The 25,185-nt window shown below is 49.0% G+C and overlaps 1 protein-coding gene and 1 long non-coding RNA gene across 6 annotated transcripts in view; one reads left to right on the top strand and one right to left on the bottom strand.

The window, feature by feature from the left end:
- Nucleotides 1–18,512: 18,512 nt before the first annotated feature.
- LOC118968853 (uncharacterized) lies at nt 18,513–22,005 on the bottom strand. Of its 2 annotated transcripts, none has more exons than XR_005056695.2 (3): nt 21,898–22,005; nt 20,449–20,551; nt 18,513–19,337 (listed from the first exon to the last, which is right to left on the bottom strand). It is a non-coding gene; the product is annotated as an uncharacterized lncRNA (long non-coding RNA). The 2 variants fall into 2 exon arrangements; XR_012133352.1 differs by lacking the exon at nt 21,898–22,005 and adding an exon at nt 20,941–21,887.
- A 39-nt stretch (nt 22,006–22,044) lies between these two features.
- Nucleotides 22,045–25,185, top strand: part of STEAP3 (STEAP3 metalloreductase) — a 40,940-nt gene continuing 37,799 nt past the window's right edge. For 3 of the 4 annotated variants that reach the window (XM_017641773.3, XM_017641774.3, XM_017641771.3), the window contains exons 1-2: nt 22,045–22,197; nt 24,026–24,118. The gene's annotated coding sequence lies outside the window, so the exon portion shown is untranslated. The remainder of the gene's footprint in view (nt 22,198–24,025; nt 24,119–25,185) is intronic. The other variant, XM_017641772.3, reaches the window with a different exon arrangement.

Genomic DNA, 25,185 nt, shown 5'->3' with positions numbered 1-25,185 from the left:
CAACTTACCTCCTGTGAGTTTGTTCCTCCTGCCCTCAGGGTAGAGTGAGGGATTAGAGGGGTGTTTGCCTTTCATGGCCAACTGGATCCTTAAAGGTGGTGTCCCAAAAGAGCAGACCTCTCTTTCTTTTCTTCTCTGGGAGGAATTCTCATTTTCTCTTAGTCCGGGGGCTCAAACTGTAGCCTGTCCTTGAAAATAACACTATTTGCCTCCTTATTAAAGAAAAATCCACATGTACCAATATGAAAGAGATGGGATCACCCACTCAGAGGAGAAATGCTCTGAGAAGGGCAGGGTGAACTGGTCTGAGGCGGGACTGTAGACTCCTGCGTTCCGGATGCCGCATCTGAAGGGTTGGGGAAGGGCAGTGAAGAGCAGCACTACACGCTGCGTGGAGACCTGGTCTGGCAGCGAGGCTCCACCCCTGCGTGCTTCTGCCTACCTGCCCTTCCCTCCCCACCACCCTCCTTTCTTGCCCAACTCCCCCACAATGCTGCCACCCCCGCTTAACCTCTTGTGGCTCATCCCTCCATGGCTCTGTTCTCTAACCAGGCAGGATTTTAAAGGCTAGGAAGTCAAGTTGAAGTTGGTGCAATCCCAGAATGTCCAAACTCGAAAGGCACATGGATGTTATCAGCTACAATCTTCTCAGTGCTCAGAAAATGAACAGGGAATGGAGAGGGTGACAGTTAGGGAAGCCTGGGTCCCTGCAGGATGCAGTGAATACCTCTGGCCCCCACCACACTCCAGGGTATGTGGCTGGGACAGTCTTCCATCTGTTTCTCACTTACATGGGTTCTAGTTTGCAGATCCCAATAGTCCACAAGCTGCCACCACAGCAACCGTGACACATTGGTGGTGGCACCTGGCCCAGCTAGCATTTGCATGTTTCAGTTAGTTACCAGCCTTGTTAGAGGGTTGGGTTAACAGCTTTTTCTTTAATGAAACAGAATAGAATTAAATTAAAAACATCAGATCTTACCACACCTCCTAAGAGTAAGTTTTGTCTCATAACAGTTGTTCTGGTTAGGGATCTGTAATCTATATTTGAGTATATATGCGTTTGGTCAGGTTGTACTACCCCAGGAAAAAGCTTGAAAGCCATTGCCTTATACCCATTTGACAACCACCAACAAAAGCTTTCAAATATGAGTATTTGCCAACTGAAAGGAGAGACCTTGAGCCTGGAAGAAACTCCATGACTTGGAGGCCATCTCCCACAGCAAGAAAGGAGTTGAGACCAAGCTAACACTCACACTGCATTAAGCTTGACTATCCCTAAAGCACCGTCCACCACATGACTTCATTTGATTCTCCCTGCTGGAGGATCAGTGTTTTCATCTGAGAAATGGGCAGATGGAGAGCCTTCCTAGAAGGATGCTGAAGGCATTAGAGGAGCACCCGGCACCAGGGAGCCGTTCAGTAGCAGCAGGATGGCCAGGCAGCAGGCAAGGAGGTCCATTAGGGCAGAGGGATGCCAGAGTCTCTGGCCGCATGCCCAGGGTACTGTCCTGTCCTCATGCACATAGGGCCCCCCACCATGTGCAGTGTTAAAGACCAGGCTCTGCCTCAAGAAAGTGCCTCTGGGGGTCAACTGGGGGTTGTGGGCCTGTCTTCAGAACATGTGCAATGGTGGGATGCCCTTGAGTTGAGAGGATGGAGCCCTGGAGTCAAGGATGGTTTCCCAGACCTGAGATTCAAGTCAGGACCATGCAAGAGATGCCCCATACCTTGGGGTCATTGCCTCAGATGCATTCTGGAGGGATCAGTGCAGGGCAGGCTCCATGTCTCTCCTCTCTTTCTCCCTTTCCAAAGGCAGGCAACTCTGCCTGCCTCTGGCCCACTTTTCAGGTCCTCATCACACATCCCATCAGGGGCTCCTCTTCAAAGTGCATTACTGAGGCCTGTGGTTAATTTTTCAGCAGCTACTTGCCTTGCTAATGGTCTGGGAAACAGCCTAGGCCTCCATCCCAGCTTAAGTGCTCAGGCCTTCCCCACTTCTGCCCTGCTTGGGCAAAAAGCCCAGTGCTGCCCCCATAGCCAGGCTCACCACTCCGCCATCAGCTCCCATTTGCCCTCTGCCAAGGGCTTGGGCCTCTGCTGTGAGGTTTGGCGTATTATTTTATCCATAATTTTACCTGCCCCCTGAGTGATAAGCCTAAGAAGATGAAAAGTTGTGTCTTATTTCATTTGGTGAACCAGTCAAATCCCGAAGTAAACACTGCTTGGGAAGAAACCCCAGCGCTCCTAGGCTAATGTAAAAGGAGACTGGCTGCTGGGCCGAGAAACTCTGCACTGTCAACAGTGCCACCAGGATTCTCCAGCCCCTGCCAGCTCTGGCCATTTCTTCTTCTGTCACCATCACTTCAACCTCCATGGATATTGTTCCTACACACTGTGCCTGGCCCATCTGCAGGCCAGAGAGTGGGCTGGGATATGTGGGTCTCAGAGTTCATTGGCCTGTGACCCTAAAAAGAGAGTGCCCTTGCTTCTTAGGTCAAAGTCATTTTTGCACAATCTACTAATACCATCTACCCAGAAAGTAATGCCCTCTCAAAGTATATCTGCCTACCCCCACCATGTTTATTTCCGAATATTTTCCAGAAAATTGCCTTGAAACTCTCCCAAGTAAAGCCCTTCCTCCAGCCTCTGGTCTGGCCACCAGACCAATGACCACATGAGATGGTCATGTGCCCACCTGTGTGGGCACAGCTCTCTCCACGGTGACTACTGATGTCCCCACTTGTTTTGGAAGAGGAATGGGATCCCTGATCACCCCACAGTACAACTAGGCCCAACTGTGGCTCTGACAAAATACCCCTTCAAGCTCGGGGTTAAGCCAAGTCCAGCACTTTTAGCTCACACAGACCTCAGCCTGACTTTTCAATTCTGCTCAGTTCCTGCCCGTGCCCACACAATTCCCTGGAACTGGGGGACTAGCATGGGGTGGGGCAGAGAAGGCAGGAAAGAAGTTGCTCAACCCCCACCAGCAGGAACCCTGTCCCCCTATATCTGAGCCTTCAGGTCAACACTCTCCAGGCCCAGAGGGGAGCCCTGTGCCCCATAATTTTCTACCCCAAGGTTAGCTTCCTTCCCTGAGACTGCCTAATAGAACATCCATTTCTGCAGCAGAAACCTCCACCCGCAGATACCCATAGGGTGTGGTCTGGCCTGGATGATGCTGACTTAAGAGAAGAACAAGGATATACCCCTATGTTAACTGCAGCACTATTTACAATAGCCAAGATATGGAAGCAACCCAATTGCCCATTGATAGATGAATGGATAAAGAAGAGGTGGTACATACACACAATGGCATATTGCTCAAACATAAAAAAGAAGGAACTCTTGCTATTTGAGACAATGTGGATGGACCTAGAGGGTATCATGCTAAGTGAAATGTCAGATAGAGAAAGACAAATACCATATGATTTCACTAAAAAAGCTAACAAACAAAAAAGAAATAGATCCATAAGTACTGACAACAGACTACTGGTTGATTACCATAGGGTGGAGGGCAGTGGGTAGGGGTGGGAATGGGTTAAATGGGTAAAAGGGATAAAGAGGTACAAAGTACAAAATATAAAATAAATTAGTCATAGGAATGGAAGAAATGGCCAATATATGTAACTACACTTACCACGGTGAGCATTTAGTAATGTATGTAATTATCAAGTCACTATGTCATATATCTGAAAACAATATATTATATATCAACTATATTCCAATAAATAAATAAATAAATCAGAAAAGAGCAACAAATACCACTAGTAGCTACAATGGGCTTTAAATACTTACCTTAAAGATGCATTTTCATGCATCCATGAAACATTTGCTGAGCACCTACCAAGGGCCAGGCATCCACTCTGGGAATGGGGAAGAGGCCCAGGGCTACCACATCAGGTAGGCCTAAGTTCCACTGCAGGGGTCTGGAGATTCCACATGCACCATGTTGCATGGTATCCAGTTATCAGGGCATTAGAGATGTCAGTCACAATGAAGGTGCATGGGATCAGGGTCAGACAGCCTTGAACTGAATTCCAGTGCTGTTGCCTCTAGCTATGTGACGGGGCAATGCACAGGACCTCTCCAAGCCTCAGTGTCCTTTCCTATGGAATGAGGATGTTATACTGAAGCAGACAGTCTGTTTGAATCTTCCTCTCTGGTGTCCCCTGGGTTCCCCTGGTGCCCTCCTGCACAGTAGGACCTATCCACAGTAGGCATTCCATAGCTGCTTGTCTCCTGTTAAAGCCCCCTGGAAGAGGGACCTGCAGAGGGAATCTCATGGGCCTCTCTCTGTGAAGCCTTCAGAGGCCTAAGACAAAGTCAGAAGTGAAAGGGAGGGTACCCCATCCTGACCAGCTGCCATCCCAGGGCACCCAGTCTAGGGCCAGCTACATTTGCATGCTATTTGCATTAATTTACATGAGCCCTGCATTCATTTGTCTTGAAGCTAATAATTTCATTCAGGCATCTCTGCCTTCCATTAATGAGCTGCAGCAGAGATGTGGCCCTTGGGCTTCATGTCAAGAGGGCACCCAGAACCTCTGCCCCACCCCCAGCACAAAATGTCTTTCCTGGGTCTGTGCCTCCCTTCCCCACTGCTGCCCCCAAGAATCCCCCTCAGGGGCTACTGTCAATTGCTTTGGCTGTGACCATCAGAAGTTCCAGTGACCTGGAGAAGGCAGAGTATTGGTACCTCCAACCCTCCCCCATTCCTCAGCAGCCCTAATTTAGCAGATTATTGGTTTTTTTTATATTGAGGTACATACAATAAAATAAAATACACAAATCTTAAGTGTACAGCTTGATTAATTTTGCCATATATTTATACTCATGTAACCATAATGCAGATCAATATAATTTAACCAGATTAGAACTTTAGATATGAAGGAGATTTTTACAATGTCTAACCCAGGGGTGTATTCAACCTGATCCTATGTATAAATAGTAAGGGGGTCCTGCTCTAGGTAAGGGATGGGTGGGGCTGGAGTCTCACCCTTGGTCTAGGCCCTGAGCCCACTAAGGCAGGTGTAGCCACCTCAGGCTCCTTAGAGCATTTGAAACTCCCTTCATTTGACATCTGGGGGAACAGAGGCTCAAGGTGGGGATTCTGAGGTCACAGCAGCTGCAGCACAGCTGGAACCAGAACCCAGAGGAGCTGGACCCAGGAGGGGTGGAGAACATGCCCAGGAGCCCACAGGCTTCACATAGCAGCTTCCAGAATCAAAGTAGACAGGTGGGCCTGGAGCAGCAAGGGGAGAGAAGGGTCCTGTCCTCCTCTCCAACCCTGGGAGGATAAGGGCTTCTGGGACGTCAGATAAGATTATGAGGTCAAATGGGGATCTGAGGGGAAGTTCCCAGTCAGGCCCTCCAGTCAGGTCTGGGGCCCAGGGACTGAGAATGCCCTGAAGCCAAGCACTCTCCTTCCTTCTCTCAATGCTCTGGAGTCCATGGGACTGACTATGGCAAAGGACAAGGGGTCAAGGGTCCTCTTGAACCTTCTACACTTAGTTTACACCTCCTGCTGTCATCATGCCCATTGCACAGATAAGAAAACTGACGTTTGGGATTCAAACCTAGGTCCTCGTGACTTAGAGCCTCATTCTTCCCCAGCGTCAGTCAGCAGGTTGGCCAAGGGTCCTGTAGCCACTTCCTTTCCTCAGCCATCACAGGCAAGGGATCCAACATTAGCTAAATGGCCTTTCTGAAGCTTTTCACCATGGGCCAGAGGCCTGCTGCCAGCAGTTGCTTTGAATTGTGATTATATGTACAGCTCCTGGGCCTGGGTGAAATCCCTCGACACACAAGACTTAGAAAACTTTTTGCTTCACCTGAAAAGATAAACTTCCAAAAATAGCACATACCAGCCTCCCATGTGTCTTTTTTGTCTGTGACCCCCACTCAACTGGGCAGAGAGAGTGATGTTGCAGAAATGAACAGCATCTAGGCAACAGGAATATAGCAGTAGGGGGTGGACACAGAACAGACCCATGGGGTGTCAGTCCTGGCTCTACCACTTTCTGAGTTTTGTCACATTGAGTGGGTGATTTTACCTCATGCCTCTGTGTTTATTTGAATATGGGGTAAATGTAAATTCATTAATACACTATAAAAGCTTAGAATAGTGCCTGGTATATAGCAAGCCTCAGGAAAATATTAGCTATTATTATCACACACACTCATGCCTCTTAAAACCTTCCTGGGCCCCCACTGCCAGCAGGATAAAGCCTCACTTCCCCACCTCAGATGCAAACCAGGCCTCTCTTGATCAGCGCCCCAGCCCCCGCCCCAACTGTGGTGGGACAGGCTGTTCCCAGCACTCTCAAAGCAGGGGAGCAGTTTTAGCACTAGGATCTCAGACTCACTGAGCAGGCAGCAGCAGGGGGCATGGCAAGAAGAGATGCCATGGGCAGCCCAGGACCAGGCATGGCCAGGGCTCCTGATTCCCAGAACAGTCTCCTCAGCACCTGCTGGCTCCAGGACAGAGGAGGCAAAATGGGTGGGGTGGCTGGCTCTGATTGCCTACCTGGGGTTCCCAGCCAGGATGTCAGAGGAGAACTAGTTCCCTGAGCACTTCTCAGACAAGGGGAGAATTTACATCAGGACTCAGGATAAGGAGGGAGCTTCTCCCAAAGGGGAGGAGCACGGCCTTCCAGCAGGTGCATTACTTCAGAAACTGGCTTTTTCAGCAGTCTGCCTTTCTCTTCTGGAACACCCTTCCTTTACCCTCTCAGGCTAGCTAACTCCCCTTAATGAACACCTGCTGAGCACCAGGGCCTTCCCTGGCAATTTATCACTCAATTCTCACAATCACCTGAGGAGATGTATACTCTCCTCTATAGCTGAGGAGACCAAGGCTCAGCGGGGAAGCCACAGAAGAGCCCAGGTAGGTGTCTTTGATTGCCCTCCAGATGCTTCCAGAGACTAAACCCTGGGCCCTCCCTTCCCTGGCTGCCTGCAACCAGTGTCCCTTAGTACATATAGCCAGTCCTGGGTCATGGTCTCCCTTATCATTTCCTGCAGGGACCTGGCTTCTGCTGCAGCTCTGAAGATGACGGCCCACATGGGCCATGTCAGTGAGGTCAGGCAGCATGCCAGATACATGCAGACTCTTGAAGACTTGCCTGGCTGTCTTGCCAGTGGGTTTCAGCCCCAGGCAAGTTCACAATGGATTCAGTGAGACTGAGGAATGACAATGGAACATTCTTGGGGTGAAAAGGTTTATTACCAACCTTGTTTTCCTGGCAATAGGTTGAGCACTAGAATTAGGTCTGCATCCAATAGTCTGTAACCTCCTTCGTCTCTGCCTCCACCCAGAGCTCTGGGCAGAGGTCTTTGTAGAGTGACTCTGTCAATAATAGCTAGTAGCCTACAGGTGTGGAAGCAGTAGCCTAGGGGCAGGCCAGTTACATCATCAAGTAGTTTAGGTTCAGGTGAGGATCCTGGCCATAGAAGCCTTCACTTTATCTCTACTCCACCCCTCCAGGATTCTCGCCTCACAATCTTCATGCTCTCAGTCTTTCACAATGATCCCTGTGTGAGAAAGCTGAAGCACTGTAACCAGATTCCACAACAGCAACAGAGGATAACAACAATGTAGAGATAATAACAAAATTAACAAAAAGTAGAAGAGGAGGGAATACTTCCAAACCCCTTCTATGAGGCCAACATCACTCTAATATCAAAACCAGGCAAAGACATCACAAAAAAAGAAAATTACAGACCAATATCCCTGATGACCATAAATGCAAAAATACCCAACAAAATATTAGCAAACTGAATTCAAAAATACATAAAAAAGATCATCCATCATGATCAAGTAGTATTTATTCCAAGGATGCAAGGATGATACAATATTCAAAAATCCATCAACATCATACACCACATCAATAAAAAGGACAAAAACCACATGATCGTATCCATAGATGCTGAAAAAGCATTAGACAGAATTCAACATCCATTCATGATAAAAACTCTCAACAAAATGGGCATAGAGGGCAAGTATCTTGACATAATAAAGGCCATATATGACAAACCCACAACCAACATCATACTTAACAGTGAGAAGCTGAAAGCTTTTCCTTTATGATTGGGAACAAGACAAAGATGCTCACTCTCTCCACTTTTGTTCAACATAGTACTGGAGGTCCTAGCCATGGCAATCAGACAACACAAAGAAATGCAAGGCATCCAGATTGGTAAAGAAGAAGTCAAACTGTTACTGTATGCAGATGACATGATATTGTATATAAAAAACCCTAAAGAATCCACTCCAAAACTACTAGATCTAATATCTGAATTCAGCAAGGTTGCAGGATACAAAATTAATACACATAAATCTGTTACATTCCTATACACTAATGATGAACTAGCAGAAAGAGAAATCAGGAAAACAATTTCATTCACAATTTCATCAAAAAGAAGAAAACACCTAGGAATAAACCTAACCAAGGAAATGACAGACCTATACCCTGAAAACTACAAGACATTCATGAGAGAAATTAAAGAAGATACCAATAAATGGAAATACATCCCATGCTCATGGATAAGAAGAATTAATATTATCAAAATGGCCATTTTGCCTAAAGCAATCTACAGATTCAATGCAATCCCTATCAAAATACCAACAGCATTCTTCAACAAACTAGAGCAAATACTTCTAAAATTCACATGGAACCACAAAAGACCCCGAATAGTCAAAGCAATCCTGAGGAGGAAGAATAAAGCTGGGGGGATCATGCCCTCTGACTTCAAGCTCTACTACAAAGCCACAGGAATTAAGATAATTTGGTACTGGCACAAGAACACACTCATAGGTCAATGGAACAGAATAGAGAGCCCAGATATAAACCCAAGCATATGTGGTCAACTAATATACGATAAAGGAGCTATGGACATACAATGGGGGAAAACAGCCTCTTCAACAACTGGTGTTGGCAAAACTGGACAGCTACATGTAAGCGAATGAAACTGGATTACTGTCTAACCCCATACACAAAAGTATATCAAAATGGATCAAAGACCTGTATGTAAGTCATGTACCCATAAAACTCTTAGAAGAAAAGATAGGCAAAATCTCTTGAATATAAACGTAAGCAACTTTTTCCTGAATGCATCTCCTCAGGCAAGGGAAATAAAAGAGTAAATGAACAAGTGGGAGTACATAAAGCTAAAAAGCTTCTGTACAGAAAAGGACACAAAAAGGCATCCTACAGTATGGGAAAATATATTGGTAAATGACATATCTGACAAGGGAATCCAAATGTATAAAGAACTCAGGCAAAATGCAAATAAACTCAACACTCAAAAAGTAAATAATCCTATAAAAATGGGCAGAGGATATGAACAGACACTTCTCCAAAGAAGGAAGTCAGATGTCCAACAGGCACATGAAAAGATGCTCCACATCACTAGTTATCAGGAAAATGCAAATTAAAACCACAATGAGCTATCACCTCACACCAGTTAGGATGGCCAACATTGAAAAGACTACGAACAACAAATGCTGGTGAGGATGTGGAGAAAGGGGAACCCTCCTACACTGCTGGTGGGAATGTAAATTAGTTCAACCATTGTGGAAAGCAGTATGGAGGTTCCTCAAAAAACTAAAAATAGGAATACCATTTGACCTGGGAATTCCACTCCTAGGAATTACCCAAAGAAAACAAGTTCTCAGATTCAAAAAGACATATGCACCCCTATGTTTATTGCAGCACTATTTACAATAGCCAAGACATGGAAGCAACCTAAGTGTCCATCAGTAGATGAATGAATAAAGAAGAGGTGGTACATATGCACAATGGAATACTATTCAGCCATAAGAAAAAAATAACAATATGGATGGAGCTAGAGGGTATTTTGCTCAGTGAAATAATCCAGGCAGAGAACGACAAATACCAAATGACTTCCCTCATTTCTGGAGTATAACAATGAAACAAAACTGAAGGAACAAAACAGCAGGAGACTCACAGAGTCCAAGAATGGACTAATGGTTACTAAAGGGGAGAGGTGAGGGAGGGTGGGTGGGAGGGAGAGAGAACAGGATTAAGGGGTATGATGATTAGTACATGTGGTATGCGGGGGTCATGTGGAAGACAGTTTAGCACAGAGAAGACTAGTGACTCTCTGGCATTTTACAACACTGATGGACAGTGCCTTCAGTGGGTTATCAGGGGGACTTGATAATATGGGTAAGTGTAGTAACCACATCGTTTTTCATGTGAAACCTTCATAAGAGCATATATCAATGATACCTTAATAAAAAATAATAACAAAAATTAAGATACAACAAGATTTTGATAAGGTAAAAAAAATTATAATAATCCTCACACCAAAGGAGGTTATTTCAGCTATTCAAAATCAGTTCTACTCAGATGAGTTCATGACTCACACTTAGTAGTGGTATAGATAAGGAGCTCCATGCACCCCAACAAGGATCAGTCTTTTTGCTAGGGTTTGTGTCCAATCCACAAAGACCTGAAGGGTGATAAGACATGTTTTAATGACACTGACATAGGCAAATCTTGTCCATCAGGTAGAATGCATGCAAGAGAGTGATAGGACTATGTGATAGGAGAGTGATAGGACTATGGCAGGAAGGGGGTCCCATCTAGGTCTAGTACTCCACACCTTTACCCCTCTGCCTGTGGGGGTTACTGAGGGGTCTATATAGAGTGCTACTGGAGGTGGATGCACTGGCCATAATGATAAAACAAAACTTCCTGGTAAAATTCTCCTACCTTTGAGCTGTTCAAGATATACTACTGTGGTTTGGGGGCCACTCTGCTGTTACTTTAGGAATACTCAGGAGGCCAGCTTCCAGGCCTTGTCCCCAAGATGCCAGGAGGGCCAGCCATTGTTGATCCATGTGTCAAAATGACCAAGGCCACATCCACTGAATGGAGTCTCCAGGGTTTAGTGCAGCAAGATATTATTCTGGCAGCTGAACCTTGGCTTCAATGATTCTTCCTTATTTTGTACTTGCAGTCGTATAGGGGAGGCAGCATGTCTATGGGGCTTAGGGCTCCCTTTCAGGGTTTCTCATCAAATGTCCTAGCACAGTCCATAAGTGGACTGACCATCCCCACAGACTATTGGTATCTGACTTTAATCTGGATTTTAACAAGCCATTGTGCCTCTCTATCATGCCTGCTGCAGTAGGATTGTATGGCACATGACTTCCATTTGATTCCTAACTGTTGCATCCATTCTTATAGTGCATGTCCAGTAAAATGAGTGCCTTGATCACTCTCAATTACCTGTGGTCAGCCACAGGCTGCAAATACATGCTCCAGGCCTCTTTTAGTTGTCTGTTGGTCTGCACAACATGTAGGGAAAAGCAACCAGAAGTCCAGTAGCTGCATCCACACAAGTCATAGCACACTGATATCCTTCTGACACAGGTAGAGGCCCAACATAGTCTATCTGCCACCTGATGAGGGATATTGGCCCCTTAGCTATTGTTCCATGTTGCTGTGGAACTCAGTGTAAGTCCCTTTTGGAGCACACAACACACTCCTGCCGAGCTCTACAAACTTCCTCAAAGGTCAAAGGCAAGCCCTACTGACAGGCTAAAGGGCACGTTGTCTTTTGCCCCACATGCAACAAATACTGATGTAACCATTGCACTACCTCAGAGGCAGGCTTTCCTTCTAACCAATGGATCTGGGCCAATTTATCTGCTTCATCATTTCCTTGGGATGCCAGTGGCAAATGACCTGTCACATGGTGTACTGTAATTATTTTAGTCTGACCACAGGCCCCATTAGTCTTGCCACAATTCTTGCCCCCATAGGGGTCAGTGACCAACCAGCTAGTTGGCATGGTACCAGGTTGGTAGTCACAGGGTCAAGCCCTGATAGACAGCCCAGCTGTCAGTACAGACAACTACAGGGGAGGACTCCTGGCTGATCACAAGCCACATGGCCCACAACTCTGCCCATTGGCTGCTCTTCCCCTCACCATCTTCCATCCATATTGTCTCAGTCTTAGGATGGAAAGCTATGGCTCTCCATTTTAGGGGCTGCCCGTGGCTGGAGCCTTCTGTGTACCATGCATCTTCAGGTATAGGGGCTCTTCCCTCCCAACAGGGACTCTCTGCTACTAATGGTTCAAAAGCAAGTTCTTCCTGCTTTTCAGTAGTATATGTCACCAGCCCCGATAAGCATGGGAGTTCTTTACTTGAGAGGCTACTAGAGAGGGCACTACACTGCTGTAGGTAGGCACCCTACTTGGCCAGTGTGAGCATTTCTGCCACACCACTCCTTGGCTTTTGGGTCCAGTTTCGTACCCACCCCAGGATGGGATAGGTGGTTATTACCTTTATTGGGGCCATTCCAGTGATGGGTTCTGTAGTCAGCAAGGCATGATACATGGCAACCAATTGTTTTTCTATCAAAGTGTATCATACCTCTGCCCCTTTCCAGAGTTGTGACCAGAATCCAATAGGTTGGCGAGTTCATTCAAGCTGCTGCCAGAGACCCCAGCCATAACTGTCTTCAGTCCCATGAACATCCAGCTCACAGGGCCTTGATAGGTCTATCACACTCAAGGCCTGCATGGCCATGACTGCCCATTTTGCTGCAGTAAAGGCAAGTGCACATGTCTCATCCGACACCCTTTCATACCAACCAGTATAACGGCTTCAGAATTTTTGCCAACTGCAGGATAAACACTCTCTAGTAGCCTAGAAGACCCAAAAGCTCCTGTAACAATGCCACAGTTGTAGGCATAGGAAAGGCCTGGACTTTATCTATGACTGCTTGTGGTATAACTTTAGTCTTACCCTACCAGACAACCCCCAAGAATTTGATGGACAAACCATGTCCCAGAACCTTGGTGCTGTTTACAGCCCATCCTTTCTCCTGTAGATGTTGCAGCAGTCTACATGCTGCACCTTCTAGATTTGAAAGAGAATCAGATATGAGCACAGTATCATCAATAGAATGGTACAGCTGCACCATTGGCAGTTTCTCCCACGTAGCCAAGTCCTGGGCTACAAGTCCATGACAGATGGTGGAGCTGTGACGGTATCCCTGTGGAAGGACAGTGAAAGTCCATTGCCATCCTTCCCATGTGAAGGCAAACTGTTCCTGACATTCCTGCTCAATGTCAATGGAAAAGAAGGCATTAGCAAGATTCATATGGACATGCTGTACGTTCACTGGGGACCAATGGATAGCTATTTCAACATGTGACCTCCGGTCCCACCCTCGTCCCTCAGGGAAAATACTTCGACCTTCCCTTCAATTAAGCTGTATTCCCCAGTCATCTTCCTGGGTGGGTTCAAGTGAGGTTGGCACAATCTCCAGCACGAAGTCTTTCAAACACATAGGCCAGACTTGTGGCTCTGTCTCTGGCCTCTGCCTCTGTGTTCTTAATAGCTGGAACTGCTGGTCTGGTTTCAGTTGTTGCCACAGCTCCAGTAAGGTTCTATTTAATTTTCCATCTAATTTCTTCTGTCTGTTCCTGCCCATATTAAGTCAACCCACATCTAGGTCCTCATAACCTTCACTGGGGCCTTTAAATTCTTCTTGTGAGTAGCAGACCTTATTTCTTTCTGTGCTCTTATTGCTTTAGCCTCACCCAAGTCTGCTACTGTACAGGTAACCTCACTTATGGGCTGCCCTAAGTGAGGGGCAAGAATGGCCAATAGACACCCAAAGAGGGATGTGGATGTGGGAGCTGTTTGAAGCACATTTCTCATCCCTGCAATAAAAGACTCCTCATCTGGGCCATAATTCTCTGGACTGTAGATGGCATTTTTTATGCCTAGCTCCCATAACACCTGTTGGAGCTCAGCATATGTCTGCCATCTAGCAAGTGAGGATGGTAAATCACACTGATTGGGCCACACAGCATGAAGTGCAGCCATAAGACAATCAAGGAGGGAGTGATTTCTTGGGGTCTGATGTGCATTTTGTAATCACTGCCTCAAGGCAGGCTGCACTGTCAGGGAAGCCAGCTTTCTCATCTCTGATCCAGACAGAACAATTCCATCCACCCCTAAATCCCACAGACGCAGGAGCCAAGCTGATACTGACTCCGAGGGCTTCTGCCAAAACAGGGAGCCCAAATCTACCAGCTCAGCCTGAGTATATGGGTGGAGCATAGAGTGCTCCACCACCTGGGGAGGGGGCTGCAACCTCTCCTGGGGGAACGCTTGGTTGCCGTGTCTTCATTTTTTTTACAACCACTGGGTGTGCTTTCAGTAGAGGAGTCAGTGCCCCTTCATCCTTCCCCAGCTCCTTGATTTCCTGGGCTGATGGCGCCTTTCTCCCCACTCCCAGAGTGCCTCCTCTGCTACATCCTTTACCTTTTCTACTGTGCCTCGAAGCAATACTAGCTCAGTCTTCAGAAGGTCTCTTACCTTCACCTCAATGCCTCACAGCTGGCGTTCTCATGCTGCCTGTTCCTGTGCTTCCCTCAGGAATATGTCCTTTTCCTCTATGGCCTTTGCCTCTCAGAGCACCTGGCAGCGCTGCTGTCTCATTCTGTAAGGGATCTTCTACCTCCTTCACTGGACCTCACACTGCCTCTTCTTGTGGTCTGCATGGGTTTGTCCTTTTCCTTCATGGCCTTTACCTCTTCCACAGTACCTTGTACTGATGCCATTTCAGTCACCAACAAATTTTTTACCTCCTCAACAGCACCTCACAGCCAGCGTTCTTGTGCTGCTTCCTCTCATATCATTGCCATTTCATTCTTCAGTGAATCCACAGCAGTTCACAGCTCGCATTCTCGTGCTTCAATTTTTTGTATCTCTTTCAGAAGCATGTTCTTCTCATCTGTAGACGTTTTAATACTGTGAGAAGCAGCCAACCCACATTCCCCACTGCTTCACGGGCACTCTGTTTCTCAAAGGACCTACTGACTATGCCAAGGGCCACCCCTACTGCCTCTGGTATCACCTCCACCTGCCTCCAGTTCTGGGGTGGGGCCCAGCCCTCTAGGAGGCAAGCCACCTCAGACCACATACCCATTATTGGACAATAGACTGTCTCTGCATTCATAGGGGCAGCTCACTGGAGGACCCCTCCTATAACGGGCAACCTGTCTTTTTCCTTGGTCAACAATGAATCCTGCAGATGTTGCCAATTGTCTTTCAAATGGGTTTCAGCCCCAGGCAAGTTCACTATGTATTCAGTGAGATCAAGGAATGACAATGGAACATTCTTGGGGGTCAAAGGATTTATTACCCAGCTTGTTCTCCTGGTGATATGTCAAGCACTAGAATTACATCTGCATCCAACAGTCTGTAGGCCTGTAATCTTCCTTCATCTTTACCTCCACCTAGAGCACTGGGCAGAGCTCTTTATATAGTGACTCAGTCAATACCTAATTGCCTACAGGTATGGAAGCAGTAGCCTAGCAGTAGGTCAGTTACATCACCAAGTAGTTTAGGTTCAGGTGAGGATCCTGGCCATAGGAACCTTCACTTTTTCCACACTGGTGTTCTACAGGTCTCCTTTCAGGCTGTGCAAATCTCAGCCCTGTGGAGCTGTCACCCATCTGAGAGGCTATGGGTGGTAGGTGGGATCTTACTTACTGAGGCAGTGGTGCATGGTGAGGAGAATTTGGGAGAGAGGCCCCAAACCCCATTCATGTTCCCTCTGTTCATACACAGGATGCCCCTGCTCTGCCCTCACCTCACCTGGTCCCAGTCCTTGGCACTAAGGAGGATGTGGGTAAAATGGAAGTTCCTTTGGCTAGGATCCTCACCTGACCATAAACTATGTGATGTAATTGGCCTACTGCTAGGCTATTGCTTCCACACTTGTACACAATAAGCTATTATTGGCTGAATCACTATATAAAGATCTCTACCCAATGCTCTGAGGGAAGACAGAGACTGGGAGGATTACAGACCTGTAGATTGTTGAATGCAGATGTGATTCTAGTGCTTGACATATCACCAGGAGAACAAGCTGGGTAATAAATCCTTTGACCCCCAAGAACATTCCATTGTCATTTCTCGATCTCACTGAATCCATAGTAAATTTGCTTGGGGCTGAAACTCACTGGTAAGTCAGGGGGTAACCAAGGTGTGTTGGCCACTGCCCCCAGGACCCTTCTACCTAGTGGTGCAGAGGTAGCAGAAAGACCTGGGAGTCATTCAGACCTGGTTCAAATCCCATTTCTGCCATTTCCTTGCTTCATGATGCTAAGCAAGGCACTTTCCTCATCTGAAAAATGAGGCTGATCCCATTCACCTTGCAGGGTGATTTAAATGTGGCACAGTGCTTGCCTCAAGGTCGGTGTATGGGGAAGTTGGGGTTCCTATGTCCAGGATCCTCACTGAACTTAAAACCACCTGATGATGTAACTGGCCTGTTGCTAGGCTACCACTTCCACACCTTTAGGCCATAAGCTATTATTGTGCTATATAGAGAGCTGGCCCAGTGCTCTGGGCAAAGGCAGAGACGCTAGTGCTCAACCTACTGCTGGGAGAACAAGCTGGGTAATAAACCCTTTCACCCCAAAGAACGTTTTGCTGTCAATTTCTTTGGTCATATTGAATCCATAGCAAACTTGCCCGGGGCTGAAACCCATTGGCCAATAACTGATCTTATTTCCTACTGATCTTATTGGCCAATGGGTTTCAGCCCCGGGCAAGTTCACTCTTGATTCAGTGAGACCAAAAAATGACAGTGGAAAGTTCTTGGTTTGAAAGGGTTTATACCCGGCTTTATTCCCATGGTGGTAAGTCAAGCTCTAGAATACCAGGTGCCTCAGGATAAGTCCACATGCAGCAAGCAGGTCTCTGCCTCTGGGCCTCTCTGCCCCACAAACCATCTGTTTCTGTCCTGGGTGCTGCCACTACTCCAGCCTCTACTCCCCTGCAGCTGGGTAGCCCAGAGCCCTGGGCAGAGCTCTTTATATAGACTCTATAATAACATATTGCCAACACATGTGCAGTGAGCAAGCCAACCAGGGTCAGGTGAGAATCCTGCCCATAGGAACTTTCATTTTCTCTACAGTGGAACTTCAAAAAATGTCATGTCCCTCTCCTTAGAAGCCCAGACCCAGGAAACAGAACTGAGCATGTTAAAATACATCTCCAGATCTGGAGGGAGGGCATATCTCAGCTGCTGACCATGGAATGTTTGCAGTTGACCCTGAGGCCAGTGGTCCCATCTCTGCTGGGGTGGGCTCTGACCTTGCTACCCTTAAGCTGCTTCAACTGACTCTCCTAGCCACCCACTTGAGTGTCAGCCACCCAGCCTGGGGGGCCCATGACAGAAGGAGCAGTACATGGGGAGATGGCAGCTGGGCCCCTGGTGAACATGGCCCCTGCCCCTGGCTGCGGAGAGTTCCCTGGCATGGAGGACAGTACCCTGCCCCCCCATCAGGTGAGGTGGGTACTGATGGGCCAAGAGGAAGCAGACAGGGTCTCAATGTGAGTATCCTGTCATAATTTCCCTTCAGGGGACCCTTAGATGGTTGGGGTTTCTTTTCTCAGTTTCTCGCAGAAGTGCAATGACACATCCTTGTCCCAACCCCTTGCCTCTCAGAAATCCAGGAAAGCATGAGCCATGCCCCTCCCTTTGCCATGAAAGGGTGATGGCCACTAAGGAGAAAGACAGGGGTCAGCACACAGATGCTTCCTAATTACTTTGCTTACACAATTGGCTTTTTCCAAAATCAGCTTAAGACAGCTTACAATGAAAAGCTTAATAAAGCTAATTGTAAACTAGACACAGAAATCATGGACTAGGGGAAAATAATAAGGATAATATAGCCATGAATATGGGTGAGTATCCTAGTCACCATGGTAAAAAAAGAAATAAGAATTTAGAAAGGAGTGATATTAGTTTTACACATTTTTCTCTTGAAGCTTTGTATAATAGGCACTGAGTGTTGTGAAGGACAGAGTCACTCCGTTTTTATAAAAAAGCAGATTGTATCAGTCTATTTGGCTCACAAGGACCTTTGAGAAAGCTCAGGGCACAACGTTAAAGTGCCACCTACTGAGGTTGGAAGTGGTCCACAAAAGGTTTCTGACCATCTGCCTTGGCCCACGTGTTCAGGTGGTCTCTTTTGAACTGCAGACCAGTGCTTCTCAAGCTTCAAGGTGCACACAGTCTCCAGCAGGTCTTGTAAATGCAATTCTGATTCAGGAGGTCTGGGGTGGGCCTGAGACTGCAATTCTAACCCCCCACCCCCCACCCTGCAGGCCATCATGTGCACCCCATTTGGAGCAAGGGTCTAAAGGTCAGACTTCCCTAGTTGTGCACTTTTGCAATCTCCCCCAGCTGAAAGGCAATGCAATGCTACCATAGACAAGGACCTGCTCCTGGGCTCACTAAATGCCCTATGGAGCTACTGGGCCAGCTTCCTACATTCCCATTGGCCACTGATGTTCTAGTCACAAGCCAGAGCTCTTGATCTTACACAAAGTTTATTAAGTACCTACTATGTGCTGGGGAGCTTCCTTAGAAAAATGGCAGCTCCTGCTCACCCCGCCCCCAGTCCCTTATCCACCCTCCCTTTTAGCACCTGCTTTTAGAACCCCCTTCACATTCTTGTGCTGGCCAGAGTAAAATTTCTTATGGATATACTGCTTCTCATTCCACTGACTCAGAGAGCTTTTCCTCTTGCGAAGATCATGTTTCAGTAGAGGACTGAAGGAGGCAGTCTTATGCCAGAGAACAGTACCAAGCTCTGGGGTGCAGGGCCGGGATCCGAGTGCCCCACACGCTGTACCTTATAATGCTCTACAACATTGGCCACATGCCTGAATGCTCAAATCCAAGTTTCCAAGCATGCTTTGCCAGCTTGTATCCCCATTCAGTGCCTCCCTCTCACAAACCACTCCCATCAGCTCTGGGTGGTTCTGACATGGCTTTACCGGCTGGGTCATCACAGTGGCAGAGGCAATTCATCCATTTGCCCGAATCACCCTCAGGATCTCCCACCATAAAGTGCAACCACACTCCCTCCCTCACATGGGGGAGCAGCTCCAGAGGCTTGGAGGAGAGCAAGGGTGAGGAGCACCTTTTCTGGAGCCCACTTTCTGGGCCCAGCCCCAGCCCCAGCAGGACTAAATCCAGGTGGCCTGACTCCCCACCAGGGCTGTCAGAGAATATGGCTTCTTGTGACCATCTCATTTTAATAGTCAATGAGAGTATTTATTTCATGAAATGGATGTACTCTGTCCCAGCCTATAAATGCTGGATGAATCCAGGAAGCTGAAATTGAACACGTCTCTCCTCTCTGGCCCAAGTAGGAGATGAATATAGATTCTCTTCCTGGATGCTCTAGTCCTCTTAGCCAAAGGGCCGGCCTTGTCTTCATGGAAAAGGGCAATCTCAGAAGGCGGGCACCAAGGGGCTCTGTAAAGAGAATATGCAGTAGCTCCAGGTTCAGACATCCATCAGTGTGTATATGGAGCACTCCTCTGTACCAGCACCGCACTAGCTCTGGGGCAGCAGGGAAGAGGTGGGAGTTTTGGGGCCAGAGGAGCCACAGGAAAAGCTATCCAGAGATGCTGAAGGAAATAAAGAAGGGGGAGAGTAGGGCACATCCATTCAACAACTATGTACTGAGCACCAACTGCATGCCAGGCATGCTCTAGGCACATCCAGGGAGTGAGGCAGGTGAAACTCCCTGCCCTGGGGGGGGCCCACATTTCTGTGGGAGCAGATAGGTAATAAACAACAAACAGGAAGTGTGTTTTACAGTGTGTTAGAAGGAAATAAAGACAATGTAAAAAAAGAAAGAAAGGAATAGGGCACAGTAGGTGGACGAAGGATGGGGGATGATCAGATAGATGGGTACCACAGAGACGAGGCTATTTCAGTAAGGATCTGAAGGAGGGAGGGAGGGCCCAAGGTTCAGGCAGACCAACGGCTTGGGCCCAGGCCTGCCTGAGCACCTTGTCAGATCTAGTTAAAGAAAGGGAGGGGACCAGCCAGCAGGGCAGGATTGGGGGTGGGGTTAGGGAGCCAGGGGAGGGTTTTGGGCAGAGGAGCACCCTGATCTGCCAAATGTCCTGAAGGCAGGATGGCTCTGCCTGCTTTGCCCTCGGCCTGGCTGTGGACAAAGTTCTGGCACAGGGGAAGTGCCCCATGTCCATGCACCATCCTCCCTCCTGGGTCAGGAAATAGCTCATCTGCTAGGGAGCTTGGCCTCAAAAGTGTTCAGGAATGTTTACTGAGCACTCACCCCACCAGCCCCCCTGCCAGGTGAGACACCTTTCTGCTCAAGGCACTCCCAGCCCAGACAAAGCAAAACACCAACAACCAGCAGTCTGGGTGGTGCTCTGCCCACTTAGGTGCTTGAGCTGGGCATTTACCTCCCACATCCCCATGCCTTCCAGGCCTCTCCATTTTCTCTTGCAGAAGCTCAAACTCCTCTTAGGTCATTTTTCCTTTTGTAGACATCTGCCAGGCCAGCCTTATCTCTCTCTCTCCAACTCATGGGAAGCCCCTCAAAGAGGCCCACCTTTCTTTAGAAGGATGCTGGATGGATCAAATGGCCCTTCCCAGGATGCTGGAAGACCTGTCAGCCCCTCCATTGCTCAAGCTCAATCTCCTTGGGCTGCCCACTGTAGTCAAAAGAAGGATGCTCAGAGATCCCCATCAGGCAGAACAGATACTTAAAGAGCACCTACTGTGTATGGAATTAGGAATTGGTTCCTGTCTTCCCAGTTTACAACCCATTGCAGAAGCAACTAAATATCCAAGGGCAGGGACCAGGCATTGGCACCTGTGTCAACACCCAGAACATTGCATAGCATGGTGGGACTCCCTGAATGTTGAATGGAAGAAGCTCAGAGAGGGTATTGCCTAGGGGCGTGGCAGAACAGAATGCTGGGGAGGAAGGATCTTTTAGTCAGAAGGAAACCTATACATGGGACAGAACCCAGGGTGCTCCTAGAGGGTTCTTAGCAGGGTGGAGCAGGGGAGAGGCCTCTCACAACAGCATTGCCACCACCTGGAGGTGTCTCTTCATCCCCATTGTGCTCTTTGGGGTCTAGCTGTGGGACCATCCTCAAGGCCCAGCTGCCTGCCTCTGGCCAAAGGATTCAGATAGTCACTCCTAGGGCTTATCTCCCCAGCACAAGTTGGCCTCCTGGAGTAATTTGAAGTTCCTTATCAGGTGTTGGTCCTCAGGAATATGTCTCCAGGAATATTCTTAACAGAGTTCTAGAGGTCAAGAAACCCTCAGTCAGCCTCCCAGGAGATGAATGACATTGGTGCCAACAGTACCCTACTTAAGTATCAGTCCCCATGACCTCACTGGTAAAGGGAGGGGATTGGGTGTCAGCAGTATGTGTTGTGAGGTCACAGGTGAGAAAGGGCTTCAGATGAGCACATACACACCTCTAGAAAGGTACCCAAAAGATAGTCTCACATAAGCCTACTTCACTGCTGTGTTCTGATGCCATCCACACAGAGGAGGAAAAGCAGCAGGCAGTGCTGGGGCCACCTTTCTCAGAGCAGGGGTTGTTCTGGAGCCCAGGAAGTGTAGACATGGAGGCAAGCCCCAGTGTCCCCAGCAGCTCCAGGAGGCCCAAAGGCCTTCTGTCTGCTCTCAGGCCTTGAAACCTGGGGGCTATTGGGAAGGGTCAAAGGTCCACCCTATAGGTGGACAAGGGACAGATATGTGGCAGGGCCACAGAAGCCTGAATGCAACCTTGCCGGAGAGGGTCTCTGCTGCCTGCTTCCATTGCAGGACAGAAAGAAAAAGGACCCCACCCAAGGCCTTGGCCTCTTAGCATCTGGGCAATTTGGCCTGTCCCTACCCTTGGTCATTAAATATATGTGGGTTTGGGGTGTTCCTCATGTTAAGAAAGCAAGATTCAGAAGTCACTCTGGCCTTCATGTCCTCCTTGTCCTGGTTAGGGTTCCGCACTCTAACCGGGGTGGGAGACGGGGCGGGGGCACATACATATCAGGAAGGAGTAGGGCTGTCTGCGAACCTCGGGCCAGGACGGAAGATTATCGGTAGCCGCCGTCGCCAGAGCTACAGGACCTGCAGCTTCCCGACTGCCACCCGGGGCGGGGTGGGGGAGGGGGTGGCCGAGCAGGATAAGCAGCCACAGGCAGGCGGTGGTCACCTCCCCACCGAAAGTCCGTCCCCGCGGGCGGGCAGGCGGGGCGCAGAGAGAGGAGGAGCCTCGGGCATGAGCCACCGCCCTCGCTGTGGATCTTCAGCCGCCGCCGCTGCTCTGAGCAGCTAGCCCGAAAGGTAAGTGACCTCCTCCAGGGTCGCCACGGGGCAGTGGATTGCGCTCTGTCCGGGGACCCGCGCCTCGGTAGTGCCGGCTTGCACCTGAGCTGTCGCCGCCCGGAGGCTGGCACCGCCACAGGTCTGCAGGCGACTGCGGCCGCTGGGATCAAGCCACGTGCGCCCCGTGGCAGAGAACCGGGGTCCCGGGTCCCAACCCGCGAACTCCTTCCTTCCGCGGGGAAGCAAGCCGCGTGCGCCAAGCGGGGTGGGCAGGGCCGGGGGCTCCGGGGGCGGGGCTGTGGAGTGCCGGCGCCCGACGTGGGGATGCAGCTCTGCGCGCCCCCTGCGGACCCGCAGAGTCCACGGGTCCTGAGTGCCCCGCAGATCTAGCCGGCCGGTTTCAGGGGAGGTCCAGGCGCGGCCGGAAAGATCTTCCCCGCCAGGCCTCCAGGCCCCTTCGCAGCCCCGGCAGGCGGAGCAGGAGCGCACGACCTTGGTCAGGAAGAGGCTGGGCCGACCAGGGCCCGCCTCTGCCCTCGTAGCTCTGGCTGGCAAACTTGCCCCGCCCACCCGTTTCCCCGAAATTTGGGGGCAGGCCGCGCAGAGAGGTGTGGTTGGAAGTTTGATCACTCTGGGTAGATGAAGGGTTAGGTACACCCAGCTAGTATGTCGTTTGGGGTGCAGGCGGCAGGATCCGAGGGGAAAACTCAGGCAGGTCCAGCCAGAGCCCGGGTGGAGGGCACCACAGGCCTCCCAGTGTCCAGGGCCGCCTCGGAGACAGGCTTCAGAAGTGGGGGTTCTGGCAACACCCCAGGGAAATATTTCTGTCCATCAGAGTGCAGTAATACAATTAATAGCACACATTTATTGTGCATTTGTCTGTACCAAGCAACTTGCTTTACACACAGTATCACAGCTAATCTTAAGGACAAGAAGGCACCATTATTATCTCCTTAAAGCTGGAAAACTGAGCCTCAGACAGCATGGGTATTTTACAAGGATGCACAAGTAGCAAGTTGCAGAAGTAGGATTTATACAGACTTTTCTGACTTGGGGCCTAGAAGAGCCTACTAGTGAGAGACAGGCCACGTTCTCAGGGGATGGTAACAGTCCAAAGAATGCAGTGCTGGGGGCCAGAATATCCACAAGACCAAAGGTTCTCACCTGGATGTGTCTTTTCAGTTACCTGCACAGTTTGCTAAAAACTCAGATGCCTAGGCCACACCCACAGCTGATTGAATCCAAATCTGCAGAATGTACCCTCCCGGGCATGGGGAGGGTGAAGTCTGTGTCTTAGTCATCTCTGTGCCCATTTCTATCCGACCCCCACGCCAGGCCTGTAGAGCGGCCAGCTTTGTGCAGGTGCTTAATCAGTGTCTAATGGGTGAATGGATGTAGTGGGACAGGGAGTGTCACTGGGACAGAGAAGGTTTCCTGAAGGAGGCTGGACAGGTGACCTCAGCCAGGCAACCTGGAGATGGTGTGGGGTGACACTGGCCTCAGAGCTGGCAGGGAGCTCAGGCTGGGCCCCCTGTTCACTAGAAGGTTGGACAGCCAGCCCCGAACCTGCTGAACTGCCCAAAAGTGGGCCTGGTCACACTTGGGACCACAGGTGTGCCCTCTCCAGCCTAGAGATGCCAAACAGGTAAATTCCTGTCCCTTTCATGTTTCTTGTCCTTGCCCCATGGCCCTTCCCTCCTCGGACTTATATGAGTATTGGGCAGGGCTTCAGGTAATTAAGAAGTGAAAGGTACTCGCTAAAGTCCAAAGCTAACGCACCTGGGCTGTGGAGGGAGAAAGGCAGCTGAAGCTGACTGACTGAGGGAGAGCACACTTGGCTTTGCAGGCAGATGGAACCGAGTCAATCTCAGCTCTTCACCATGTAACCTTGGCCATGTCCTGAGCTCTCTGAACCTGTTCCTTCATTTATGAGACGCTGGTAAGGATTTGCACCCACCCGATAACCCTATAAAACAAGGGCAGGAATGAGTGTCTGGACGTTAATTATTGTGAAGTGTTGAGTTTTAGGAGTTGCAATAAATATCAGCTCTCTCCCCCTTCTTGCAGGGTCTAAGTATTAATCAGCTGGGGACCTTCCAAGTGTTCCTTGTCTGAACCCCTCAGTTCACTGGAGAACATAATGAAGAACCAGAGAATGGCCTCCAAAGCCCCCTTCTCTGTTGCAGAGCTGGCCTTGGGCCTCAGCCTCAGGGCTTCCTGCTCAGTGTCCTGACCCATGCCTCACAGACTGAAATGAAAAGTCTGTACCTCCTGCTTCATTCCCTGCACATCCTGCAAACCTAAATCTCAGCAGGCTGGGGCAGGGGAGCAGACTATGCAGGGATGTCTGAGCTGTCTGGGCCCCAGCTGAGCCTAGATCCAACCCTTCCTGCCCGCCCCACCACATGCAGTGGCCAGGCCTTCGCATCTCAGTGGGCCGTGGGCTCCACTCCCACCACACTTGAAATGACAGTTATCACTCAGCACGCAGCTGCCCAAGTGCCAGGACTTGGGCCAAGCATGTGGTATGTGTGAGCACATTTGAACCTTCCAACTCTCTTATGAGGTAGGTAATATTCTCTCAACCATGTAACTATCCTAAGAAAACACAAGACTCCAATCCATTCTTTCTACCTCAAACTTGAGGCTCCTAACCTCTAACTATATAGGCTTGTCCAAATTCTGCCTCATGATTTATTCATTCAGCAAACATTTACTGAGCACTTAGTTTGGTGCCAGGACTCAAATCCTGGCTGTGTCTGACTTCTTGCAAGATGAGTGTTGTCATTTATAACCCTGCAAACATACACTTATTTTTTAATACAAATGACAGAATTTGGCACCACTAAGGCCTAGGTCCCATAGTTCATGCAAGCCTGGACTCAAAACCAGAGGCAGCTCTCCCTGGAACTGGAGGAATTGACCCCTGTGCCTGCTGTTAGGGCCAGTAGGCAACTGCTAATTTGTGTGGGATCATAAAGTCCTGTATTGTCACTGCCTCAGGGA

Source organism: Manis javanica, chromosome 7, assembly GCF_040802235.1.
Source record: "Manis javanica isolate MJ-LG chromosome 7, MJ_LKY, whole genome shotgun sequence".
In the NCBI taxonomy this organism is placed as follows: Eukaryota; Metazoa; Chordata; class Mammalia; order Pholidota; family Manidae; genus Manis; species Manis javanica.
Note: the sequence above shows the minus strand (reverse complement) of the source record. Positions and strands in the feature narration are given on the sequence as shown.